Source organism: Saccopteryx bilineata, chromosome 4 (assembly GCF_036850765.1).
Source record: "Saccopteryx bilineata isolate mSacBil1 chromosome 4, mSacBil1_pri_phased_curated, whole genome shotgun sequence".
NCBI lineage: Eukaryota > Metazoa > Chordata > Mammalia > Chiroptera > Emballonuridae > Saccopteryx > Saccopteryx bilineata.
Genome location: NC_089493.1, coordinates 199,860,830 through 199,874,532, shown reverse-complemented (window position 1 = coordinate 199,874,532; position 13,703 = coordinate 199,860,830). Strand labels below are relative to the sequence as shown.

At 37.1% G+C, this 13,703-nt stretch overlaps 1 pseudogene; it reads right to left on the bottom strand.

Moving 5' to 3' along the window:
• Window positions 1-444: 444 nt before the first annotated feature.
• Window positions 445-544, bottom strand: LOC136336850 (small nucleolar RNA U3; annotated as a pseudogene).
• Window positions 545-13,703: the final 13,159 nt, after the last annotated feature.

Sequence of the window (13,703 nt, the reverse complement as noted above, 5' to 3'; positions counted from 1 at the left end):
AGAAATACTATTGTAAGCATCAGTAGCAACCATCAACACTGACCTGTTTCAAACCATACTGGCCCTGATCTGCCTGAATCTACTTCTGCTCTGATACCTAACACTGTGAAATAAGTATGTCCACAATTATAGATTGTATATCCTAGCTAGCATATAATTTGTGTTGTGAAAATTATTTGTTATTCCAAGGCAAGGCGTTCAGTCCTATTGGTGGAACGATTCCCATTGAGACCGCTTAAATAGTGGTGTTCATTCAGTTACTGGCGTTTATCTACTCCACCGTGTGGGCTGACTATACCATTGTGCCCCAGGAACAGTGAGCACAGTGTTATCAAAAGGTTTATGTGTTTAATATGGTAATGTAAAAACTTTAGGAGATGGAGTTATGCAGACTTGGTTCTGAATCCAGTATCATAACATGTTGTCTTGAACAAATTTGTGAAATCCTCTGGGCCTGAGGTTTTATTATTTCTAAAAGAAGAATACTAAAACAAAAAAAGTTCAGATAACAAACTATAGAAATGATCCCTGAAAGTATAGTCTTAGGGGTTCAGATAAAATAAGAATACTAGCATTTATTTCACAAGGTTTTTGGGAATGTTAACTGATAATCTGAATTAGAGTAAGCACCTGTTCATGTATTGATTCATGAACAATATTAATTGAATGTCTTCTCTTTTTCAAGCACCATGTGAGGGGTGGGGTTATTACAGTGAACAGTGCAGACAATCATTGCTGTCTTCTGAAACTTACCTTCTAGGTTCTATTCCCCGGCACTCAGTCCCTTCTTATTTATTTTCTCTCCACTAGCATTCAGTGTTGGTCACCTGTGTGACAACAATGAAAACATTATTCAGAATATCTCCTTCAAAATATAAGCCAAGATATGCAAAGCAGATGATTTGATAAAATATTCCTCTAGCTAATATGGTTTTGATACTAAATTACTCTTGCCTCTAAAATCATGCCTGGATTTGTTACTTTTCTACATATATTTCTGCAATCTTGTCAACATAGTCTAAGTATCTTGACATTTGTGAATTTCATGAAAGACTTTTTATGTTAAAATTATTACAAACAAATTTTTAAATTATTAAATACTAACTAGAATGCGATGGATTTTTCTCTTTGCCTTGCAAATGAGTTCATATCATAAAAGGTGATTCTAACTTTGGTGATGTAAAACTTAAAGAATAATGTTCTAGATGCTTTTATATATCTGTTCTTCTCATTTTCACAGCAACTCTATGCAGTAGATATTATTAATTTAACATGTTACAGATGAGAAAAATGAGGCACAGAGTTTAGGTGATTTCCTTCAGTTGGAGTCCAGTAAATGTAAGGCCAGAATTCACACACAGGTGAAGCTTTAGGAAAAACAGCAATGCAGACATGCAACCAGCTCCGTGCACATACCCACAACTTTTAAAGACAATCTTGCATAGAAATGAAACTGGATGAGGGTTGTTATTCTCTGTTCAAGTTAGCTTGGGCCGCTTGGCAACTCCCAGCCCATTCTTACTTAAGTATATGTAGATTTCCTCCGAAGTCTTGATTTGGGCTTTTTCTTCATACCCCCCTCTTTTCAGTATAGCACTCTCATACTAACTATGCCCTTGTGTATTATCTTCCTATTGGCTGCCATAGCAAATTCCCACAAGTTTAGTGGCTTAAAACAACACACATTTATTAGCTTGTAATTCTGGACATCAGATTTGGAATTGTAATTCTGAACATCAAAAGTCTAATACAGTCTAATTGGGCTAAAAAATTGAAGTGTAGGCAGCACTGTATCCCTTCTGGAGGTTTGAGGGGGAAATCTTTTCTTTGCCTTTTCAGCTTCGGGAGGCTTCCAGAATTCTTTGATTCATGGTTTTATCCTTCATCGTCAAAACTACCAATGCAGCATACTGACATTTCTCTCCCTGACTCTGTCCCTCCTGAATCCCTCTTTTAAAGACTCGTGTGATTACATGGGCACACTTGGATAAACCAGGATAATCTCTCCATCTCAAAATCCCTGACTTAGTCATGCTGAAAAGTTCCTTTGGCTGTAGAAGGGAACCTATTCACAGATACTGGGTTAGGTGGTTGATATCTTTGGGATCACACCTGGCCTGCCAGACCCAGTGTTCCTGAATGATTTCATCTGATATTTGCTTAATCTGTGACATGATTGTTCTTCTCTTAAGCCAAACTTGTTGGACATGCAGTGGTCTTCAGTGACTCCAGCAACTTCATCATTTCCAACCCCTGCATCTCCAGATAATCCTGCTGGCTGGAACCTTTTGTAATCAAGACACTTCTAGTTCAAAACTCTAGGGGTTATATTAAAAAAATTCTTTTACTCTATTGAAGAGTGTTCATTTTGTAGGCCAAATCTATGAAATCCTTTATTAGTCTCTTTCCCAACTTTACATAGAATAAGTCTTATACATGTTATTTAGCTCATTACATTGGAGAGTTGTAGTTTCTTTAAGTTGTTACATATCCGTATGTTACAGAATTCAGTTTATACTTTTATGAAACCTAAACTTGGTTCTTCAAAGTTCCCATGACATGCTTGTTTCAGATGAAGCAAAAACTAAAGTTGGCCCTCTGTGCTGGGCACCACTGTATGTCAAAAATATTATAAATATCTGATTTGATCCTCAAAAAATTATCTGAATGATTTGAATTCTGGCTTCTGTGACCCTATTTCCTGACCCCACTGTCACTGTTTCCCTTTGTGGCAGCCAGCTGGCCTCATTCTGATGCCTGAAATATACCAAGCGAGCTCTCTATGCAGGGCCTTTGTACTTGCTGTCCCAAGCAATCAGAGGGCTTTGTCATTTTAATCAGGTCTGCTCACATGCCACCTACTCAGGAAGTAATGCTTGGCCATCCCGCCTATAGTGGTCCTCGGAACTCTCCACCCTCTCAGCCTCTTTTTCCTTCTGGACACTTGCCTGTAAGGTTATCCTGTGTTCTTTCACATTTCCCTCAGTCTCTATGCCCCCCATTGGAGTGCCAGCACAGCAGGGTCCCAGAAGATCAGTGGCATGGCATCCATCACCAGCTCCTAGAATGATGTGTGGCACAAAAAAAGTGTTTGATAGCCTGGAAAAAAAAACCCACTGAGATTTAACAAGTTTAAGCAGCCTTCTCAAGGCCAGAATCAGTCTACATCCATATCCAGTATCTCCTATCATGACTGTTTCCAAAATGTAACTCCATCCTCTTATCTCAGTCCACTCTGGATGTGTGACTACCTCCTAAATCAGAAACAAAGAAAAATACATCTGGATGTTTAAGTGAAAAATCTCTCATAGACTTATATGCCTTTTCTTGGAACATGAAATATAAGTAGGGGCCCTACTCCCCTTGAAATCAATGGCATCCACCTTGCTTCTCTCTGGTGAGTGCTGTTCTCTGGCTTTGCCACACAAGACCCTGTGTGGCCCCTGCTGCTAGGATGCACAGTTCTGCAGGAGCACTTCCTTTGCTGAACTCTGTAAACACAGAGGTAGGCATTCCTCCTGGGAACTCCTGTCTTATTGCTTTTGGGAACAATGTTTTTCTGGGGAACAGTCAGGTGGTGGGGTCTCCAGTTTTACCCATGGAGATCATTCTCATCATCCTATCTTCTGAACCCAGTAGTGGTGTGGGTTTCAGCGGCTTCTCCTTTACCTGAGGCCACAGAGCAGCTTCAGGGTCCTCCCAGCACTGTGTTAATATGACAGACAGAGGCTGCAATGGCCCCCAAATATTTCCACCTGCTGATCCTCCTGGTCTTGTATAATCCCTTCCACTTGAGCGTGGGCAAAAATTACGACTTGCTTTCTAACCAATAAATAATGATTTTGGTGATGGGATACATTTCTGTTATCATGTTACATAGCATTGTAACCCATTCTATGAGAAAATTCTCTTGTTTCCTTGCTGGTTTAGATGGAGCAAGCAGCTATATTAAGCTGCTCTATGGAGAGACATATATCAAGGAGCAGGGCAGTTGCTGGTGGACAGCATACAAAATACAAGCCCTCAGCCCTATAGGCCACAAGAAGTGAATTCTGCCAACTCTCATAAGCTTAAAAGAAGATCCTCCTCTAGTCAAACCTTGAGATGAATTTGCAGCCCATGTCAATACCTTGATTGCAGCCTTTGAGAACCCAAGCGGAAGAACCAGTTAAGTCATGCCCAGACTCCTGACCACTGAAACTGGAGTAATAAATTTGTCCCGCTGATATAATTAAAGACAGTTCCACATGTCCTTGCCAGATACATCCTATGTCCAAAATAGTGCTCATATGTCAAGGCATTCTTTCCTTTCCAGACATGCCATCCAAGTCCAGCATTTCCAAGATCTACTTTGCTTGTTTCTTCCAGTACACATAAGCCAAAACTTAGAAGTTTTTTGCAAATGAATGCAAAAATTTTCTCTCAGAGAAGAAAATGCACCCCATGTTTGAGTTGTGCTGTAGGTATTGGCCTGCAGGCAGAGAGGGGACAAAGGGAAGATGTTGAAGAAAATGTTTCATTCTGCATGACCCTTTCCTCATGTCAGGTCTTTGTAGTGTGTCAAGACAATAGGAGACTGCTTGCTTATAAAGATGAGGCAGGAGCTGCTTCTAATAGCACAGAGTATATGGGGGGTCTGGCAGGGAGGTTGGTTGGCCAGTAGTTGCCATCATCATGGCCATTCACATGCAGGCTCTCATTGAATTCGGACAGATGGTAAAGAAACAGTGGAGCCAAAAAATGGTGGGTCATTCTGTTTATTAAAGTCTCGCACTGGCTGTCAAGCAAACACACAAGGAAAACACTTCCCTTTTACTCAGGGCTCCCAAAGCCCTGACACATTCTCCGGTTCCACAACCAGGAGAATCTTATCTGGTTTTGCCTACAATCAAAGGCCCCCAAAACCTCAGTAGGGCTCCCCAAACCCCTCAGCTCTGGTTCCCCATCTGCACACCTTCTCTTTCTCTGCCAACATGGCTTTTTCCTCAACACCCTGCATTCTCTCTGCTCTCACTCTGCAAACATGGCTTCTCTCTTAGCACCCTGCATTCTCTCTGCTCTCACACTTCTTCTGTCCTCTCCTCCAGCAAACCTTAGCAAAACAATGGCCCTTCCCAAGCAGGAGGGTAATTTGCAATTTCCCAGAAGACATATACTGTACTTGGCACTGCCCAGCCCCCAATGCAAACTATAAACAAGCAAACATAAAAATCATCTTTTACAAATTTATTTGACCAACAGATGTATATCAGGTTTATTTGCCCAGATATCAGGGTCCCACTGTTTTTCTGCATACTCAGTCTCATCTTTTTTATCATTTGAGGTCCTACTGTTCTTACAATTAAATCCCGAGCCCTTTGCAAATTCACAGCATGCTTTGGGTTAACAGTTTCCTGATCTATTCCTGTCACTATTTTCTTAAGGCTTTCAAAGCATTAAGGTAGTAACTCCACAATCCTTATACTTGCTCTTGACCTCCTAATGTTCAAGTGCAGCCCCCCCCCACAAGCCAGTGCTTGACTCTCATCCATATGTCCTTCCTGCCTCCCTCCTAATAGTTGTAAATCTGTGGAATCTAATGGATTAACACATCAACCTGTCACCAGCAACAGGGTTTTTTGTTTTGTTTTGTTTTGTTTTTTTAGCAATATCTGACTAATGAATAACTCAGTTCCAGAATAACATTTTGTGTGTTTGCGTTCTACCTTATTTGCTAGTTCACTGTTATGAAATGTCTCAGCTGGAGCTCCCTCAGGAAAGCAGAATTGTAGTAAAAGAACACGCATGAAGCAATTTACTTATTTTTAAATTTTCTTTTCCAAGTAATTTACATTCAACATTATCATACATTAATTTTAGCACAGTGGCTAGACAATGGTATTTTTACAAAGCGAAGCCTTTTATTTTGACCGGCAATCCCAGAGAATGGAGAGTTGCCTAGACTAAAACAGAGACGGAAGGTTAGTCACTGTTTTAGGCCACTGGGGTTGTCGTCCTGGAACTTCCTATGAAGCTGTTTAGAATGTATTTCAGAACTGTTCACCTGAAAAACAAAAATGGATCTTTGTTTCTGCTCCCATCAGCAAACAGTTAAGAATAAACCCATCGGTGTTATCTTTCCCACATTTCTGGGTCCCCGTGAAAACCTGAGTGGCCAAACGGAATTCCACATCATGGAGTGGAGTAACCTGCTGGTTAAGAATGTGGAAGAGCTAAGATCAGGCTTGGGATGAGACGCTGTTAGGATTTAGCTGGGAACGTTTTTACGAAAAACTGTTTCAGTTTCAGAACTTTGTTGACATTGTTCTATTGTCATTAGCATTGTATATTACTTTTGAGAGTGAGGAGAGCAACCTGATGTTTCCAACTTCTGTGTAACTTGTTTTATGTATCTAGATAGTTCAAGAAGTCTGTCTTTAACTTTGACTTTATATATATATATAGTCATTAAATATATATATATATTTCTGAAGTTAGTAGCGGGGAGGCAGATAGACAGACTCCCACATGCACCCCACCGGGATCCACACGGCATGCCCACAAGGGGGTGATGTTCGGCCCCATTGCTCCGCTGCAGCTGGAGCCATTCCGGCACCTGAGGCCGAGACCATGGAGCTGTCTTCAGTGCCTGGGCCAACTTTATTCCAATGGAGCCTTGGCTGTGGGAGGGGAAGAGAGAGAGAGAGAGAGAGAGAGAGAGAGAGAGAGAGAAAGGAGGGGGGGAAGCATGGAGAAGCAGATGGTCGCTTCTTCTGTGTGCCATGACTGGGACTTGAACCCAGGACTTCCACACACTGGGCTGACGCTCTACCACTGAGCCAGCTGACCAAGTCATGTCTTTATCTTTGACATTTAAATTTCACTATCTATCCTGGAATACACTGGGCCATATTCATGTGCAATTTCTATTTTCCCTTCATTGTAATTTTTAAAATAACTTTGAATTGTTTTCATGGTTTTTATGTGTTCTCTACTCTAGCAAACAAATAACCATAAGATTAAATTCTTTTCTGTTTTCCTTATTATCTACTTTCGCATTATTTTGATCTTGTTGGATCATCTGCATCCACAGTGATAACCTCAAGCTTTTCTTCTGTGTCACGTTGTGGTTTGTAATTAGGCTCATTTTCTAATTAGAGTGTTTATTTTATTATTAGGTTAGAAAGTTATTTATATATTCTAGATCAGGGGTCCCCAAACTACAGCCCGTGGGCACATGCGGCCCCCTGAGGCCATTTATCCGGCTCCAGCCACACTTCCATAAGGGGCACCTCTTTAATTTGTGGTCAGTGAGAGGAGCACAGGATGCATCCAGGAGCACTGGAGTACTGTATGTGGTGGCACTGCAAAGTGCGGCATTGCTCATGTACAGTACTACTTCCGGTGATGCAGGACGCAAGCGTCATGGCTCCGGAAGTGTGTCTTATCACTTGTTACGGCTAGCAGTGACAAATATGGAACTGGACATTGACCATCTCATTAGCCAAAAGCAGGCCCATAGTTTCCATTGAAATACTGGTCAGTTTGTTGATTTAAATTTACTTGTTCTTTATTTTAAATATTGTATTTGTGCCCATTTTGTTTTTTTACTTTAAAATAAGATATGTGCAGTGTGCATAGGGATTTGTTCATAGTTTTTTTTATATTCCGGCCCTCCAATGGTCTGAGGGACAGTGAACTAACCCCCTGTGTAAAAAGTTTAGGGACTTCTGTTCTAGATAATAGATCTTTGTCAGACATGTGCTTTATAAATATTTTGTCCCAGTCTTTAGCGTTCTTTTTTTTTTTTTTGTCCTCTTCCCAGGGTCTTTTGCAGTGCTAAAGACTTTTGATGAGATCAGTTTATTAATTTTTTTAAAATGACCATTTTATATTTATTTTCCATTTTAGTATTTCAATGTGCTGATATGCTTACGGACGAGTTAAGAAATGGGAGCTATTGACTGTGCAGGAGCACAAGGAGACTACAGATAGCTGACTATGAGAAAATGGGGAGTTCAGGTCCAGAACATGAGTAGAGAGATTTCACTGGCAAGTGAAATAAAACTGTGAAGGAGTCAGAATTAGGGAAGGCACCTGCTTATCAAGTACAGGAATCAACAAACTGAGAGAATTTCGATTTTATAGTCACCATTTACTTTGAATTAAAAGCATTCCCTGAGGTCTGACAGAGATTTGAAATAAATCCTGAGTCTTACTTTGGGGTACTTGGGAAGAACAGAAGCTCCCTGTGGGGCTTAGGCTACAGTTCTCAAAATCTTTTATCAGCAGACCTATTTCATTAGGCTCTGTTAGGAAATAACAATTAAATCAAATGCTGTGTATAGTCTTGTACTTACCAATTCTACCTCGGCCCTGACATTCCTTTAACATCTTCTGCTAATGTATTAGCGTTTGAGACCCCTATTTGAGGCCATGAATGTAGTGTGTCTATGAAGGTTGGCTGGAATTGGAGCCTTTGACCTTTGCTTTTCTCTTTTCTTTGCACTGCTGAGAACTGCAGTAAGACTGTCTCCTTAGCCAACTCGTAAAGGAAGTGAGGTTTCAGTATATTGTTTACACCCAGTTCTGACTGACTACAAACATTGTGCTCTTTCTAATTTTTCCACACCACCAGTTGTTGCTCATAGGAAGCATTGCTAGTTTACTCGTTATTTTAAGCAGACTGCATTTGGGTTTAACAGTGCAAGCTGTTGTATATATTTTTGTCACCCAATTTGTTCACTATCTTTAGGACACAAAGTCTGTATTAGAAATAGGGAACACATATTCACTGCATGGGCACAACAAATGTCCACATTCTTTGTTATCTCCAGACAGTTGCAAAAATATCCAAGTGGCAGATGGGGATTTTTGTAGCTCTTGTGATTGAAGAATGAATCAAGAAAGCATTTATCAAAAGCCAATAGTGTTTTAGGAAAAGGAGATTAATTGGAAAAAACATATTAAGTAACTAAGTAACTTTGAAGAATGTACTTTTGTCTAAAGTAGCAAGTATCTATGCTAAAGGTCTCAAAAAATATGTGGATTGTTGCTCTTCTGAGTCACATTTGCAAAATTTCTTATTTTGGCTATGCAAGAGGTCAAGTGTTGTAAATACGTCAAATGTACTCACACGTAATAACTAAATATTAACTTGGCTTTTATAGATAAATTCAAGGAAAGAATATAAAACATATTTTTAATTTCTAATGGACAATATCAGAATCAGAAGTTGTAGTGCATATTATGTGATCTAGTTTAACATCAGAAATTCTTAAAATTTCATGGTGGTGAATTTTACAAAGGGGACCACTAGGATTTCCAGTTTCAAGTTAGAATGAGATTTAATATAATTTTAGCATTAATATTCTCTTTACATAATCAAAATAATGGAATTAAAAATACATATACAGTGATGTTTGCATTTCCAGATACACAAGAAAGTACTTTCATTCTTACCCAGTGTGTAAGCTAGAACATTACTTATTATCTACTACAATATTATCTTCCTAGCAGATATGTAAGAGAAGATGTTTTCCTGTCAGAAGAAATGTCCTAAGATTCCCTAGAAAATCTAAAGCAACTGTGATTTTATCTCATTTTGAATCACAGGTTTCTACTCCATTATTACTAGCCAGTGATGGAAAGAGAATTTTTTTTTTTTAGAAAGCAACATTTAAAAAAATTTATTTCTTATTTTTAAATTACAGTAACAAGTTCAGGTGTACAACATAGTGATTAGATATTTATATAACTTACAAAGTGACCTACCTGATAAGTCTAGCACCCACCTAGCAGTATAATAGTTATTACAATGTTATTGACTATATTCCTTATGTTGTACTTTACATCCTTGTGATTATTTTTATTATTGCCAATTTCTACTCCTTAATTCCTTCACCTTTTTCACACATCCTCCCAAATCCCCTTCCATCTGGCAACCATAGTTTTTCCCTCTATCTATGAATTTGTTTCTGATTCATTTATTTATTTTGTTTTTTAGATTCCACATACAAGTGAAATTATATCATATTTGTCTTTTTCTCTCTGTCTTATTTCACTTAGCATAACACCCTCTAGGTGCATCTATGTTTTCACAAATGGCAAGATTTCATTCAGTTTTATGGTTGAGTAATATTGCATTGTTTATATATACCAGTTCTTTATCCATTTATCTAATGGTAGACACTTAGGTTGATTCCACATAAACCTAAATGGCTACTGTAAATAATGCTATAATGAACATAGAGGTACATTTATCTTTTCAAATTTTGGATTTCTTCAGATAAATCCGCAGAAGTGGAATTGATGAATAATATAGTAATCCTATCTTTTTATTCTTTAAATTAAATTTATTATTTTTTCATTTCTTGAGGAACTTTCATACTGTTTTCCATAAAGGCTGCAGCAGTTTACAGACCCATCAACAGTACATGAGGGTTCCCTTTTCTTTTCCTTCTCATCTACACTTGTTTGTTGATTTATTGATGATAGCCATCTGTCAGATGGAAGGTGATATCTCATGCTGGTTTTAATTTGCATTTCCCTATTGATTACTGATGGATGTTGAGGATCTTTTCATATGTGTTTTGGCCATCTGTATGTCCTCTTTGGAGAAATATATGTTCATATTTTCTGCTCATTCTTTAATCAGATTGCTTATTTCTCCGTTGGTATAAAGTTGTATGGCTTTTCTATATATTTTTTGGATATTAACCCCTTATTAGATGTATCATTGGTGAATAGCTTCTCTCATTATAGTAGTTTTTCATTTTATTGATGGTTTCCTTTACTGTACAAAAAATATTTAGTTTGATATTATTTCATTTGTATATCTTTTTGTTTGTTTCCATTCACTGAGTAGATATATCAGAAAAAAATACTACTATGAGAAATATCTGAGATTTTATTGCCTATGTTTTCTTCTAGGAGTTTCATGATTTTGAGTCTAGCATTTAAGTTTTGAAGCCATTTTTTAATTTATTCTTGTATACAGTGTAAGAAAATGGTCTAATTTTATTTTTCTAATAAAATGTACTCAACTGTGTATCAAGTAGACCTCAGTAAATACTGTGTGTTCAACTGAACAGGTCAGTAACAGCAGTGATAGATCTACAAATGCTCCTGTTGTTTTCTCCTGGTAGATAGTTCCCTTTCCTTTCCCTTTCCCATCGCAATCCTACTGCCCACCATCCTCTAACAGACTTCCTGTTACAAGTGCCAGCAGCACCTTTGCTGCTGCAACTCCCATTTTTATCAAACTCATTCAGCCTCACTAGTATTATACAATGCATTTTAGGTGAACATTTTGAAAATTTCTAAAACCAAATTGCAACCTGTTAAACATAGAGATGATGTCAGATTAAGAATAGAGTTTTTTTTCAAATAAAAATTCTTCTACTTTTACTAGAAGGGTTTTAAATCCTTTTAGATTGCAGAGGGACCTGAATATTTATTCATTTGTTTATGTACTTAGTCTATAAATGTTTATTGAGTGCTTTTATGAGGTAAGCATGGTTATAGATTTTGGAATCTGCATTCTACATGGTACTTAATATATTATGTTGCATGTTTTCAGTTTTTAATAATCATTTAAACAAGGAACATTTTATGGACTAAATTATAATACTATGTTACTTCTATAGATAATTATCTAGATGTTTTATTTTATCTGAATGTACTCACCATGAAGGCAGATTTCTAAGCTAATATTCCAATAGTATACATGCCATGAAGAAGAGCACAGCTGGTTTATGGGAGAATATAGTATCTACCAAAAGTACTTTGGCTAGAATAATTTTTTTTTGAAACATAGAATTTTGAGGAGTCTACATAGTTGATTTTTGAAAAAGCAGACTACTTAAGGACCTTACAGAGAAAAATAGAATAACTAAGTACAATAAAAGAGGTATGGGGAAAGAACAAGATACATAGACCTGAGTTAGTAAAGACTGCACGATTCATTTCGTATAGACTCTTGCATATTCACATGTGTCTCTGGAACAGATCCCGTCATTTTGTAATAGTCAGAATCCAGGAAAGCAGAGGTTGGTTGAAGGACTAATAGTAAAAAAATTACCCTGAATCTTCCATTATTTCCTTACACTTTAGAAGCTGGCCTCCTAAGACATAATTAAAATTAAATGTTACAACAGAAATAATTCAGGAATGATTGTGACAGGCAAACTTCATTTTTATTAACAAAATTTATTTAAAAGTATTTATTATTGTAAGGTCAAAATAATAATTTATAGCTGAGACATTTTATTTTGTGTAAAGGCCTTATTGGGAAGTAATGTTTAATACATGGATTTCACTTTTACATAATAACTAGAGGATGCTGTATCCATTACTCCTTTCAGGTGGACATCTTCATCATTTCTTCACAAATATTTTTAACAATGGTATTTTTTTGCACTTCATGAAGTTCCGGGTCTACAGTCTTGACTATTTTTGTCTCCCTATACATATGTCTCATTTTTATTCATTTATTTGCTTTTAATCACTAATTCAAATGGTAAAATTGATTTCTAAAATGATAGTGTCACCTCAGACCTCCTTAGATCTCTAGATATGCCAGCCAAAACCTCAAAAATCATCTTTGATTTCTCACTTTTTTATATTCTATATTCAGTTCATCAACAAGTCATGAGATGTGACTCTCCTAATTATATCCCACATGTCCACTTCCCTCCATTCACACAGCCAGCACATAGATCAAAATCTCACCCTTGCTACTCTCTTTCTTTAATGATCTCCCATTTCCACTTACCTGTTTTCTCATGGCAGAATAATCTTGTAAAGAGTAAAGCAGACCACATGACTCCCCTACTTAAAACCCAGCACTTGCTTCCCAGTGTTTTCCAAATAACATCTAATTTCCTTTTTGTGGCTTTCAAGGTTTTCATGATATGATTCTTCCTGCATCTTTAATTGTCTTATTTTCTTCTTCTCTCTCCTCCTATGTATCATTCACACATGCATCATTTTATTTCATATAATCCATAAAGTTCCTAGAGGGAAGAGGCCTTACCCTGTTTCTGTCTATATCCACCATGGAATCAAGTAGTGTCTAGGACCCCAGAGAGACAAAAATTTATGTACTCAATGAATGAATGAATGAATGAATGAATGTTCCTAAATCTGTGAAAACAAATGGTTGAATCTGAGCTTTCTTTGACTATATTCTCTATAGAGAAGTAAAACATGCACATAATAAACAACAGAGGAATCATATCAGAATGTAGCACAAAAGAGATGAAAATGGTGACAAATGTTAAGAGATAATAGTATAGATCTAAAATTTTCTATATCAGTCTAATAGAAGAAATGAGAGAAAAGAAAAGGAATTGAAAAATAATTAAAAATAAATAATGGAAACAAATCTCAGAGTTTAAGAAAATTAGATGCCTTTATACTGAAAAACTCATTAAAAGTCACACAGGATGATTGTAAAAGACTCAGGGCTGGCCATACATCATCATAAAATTTTAGGTATTTGAGATAAAGAGAAAACTACATATCTTGAGAAGAAAAACAAACAAGAAAACAGAATTCAAATACGTTTTCCAAAAAGAAATAAGCTTTATATCAACCTCCCATTTCTCAATAGCAATACTGATTTCTTCAAAAAAGTGGGAAATTATCTTCAAAGTCCTAACAAAGAATGTTTTGAACCTAATTGAATATATTTAACCAAATTAACATCCCTGTGGAAAGAT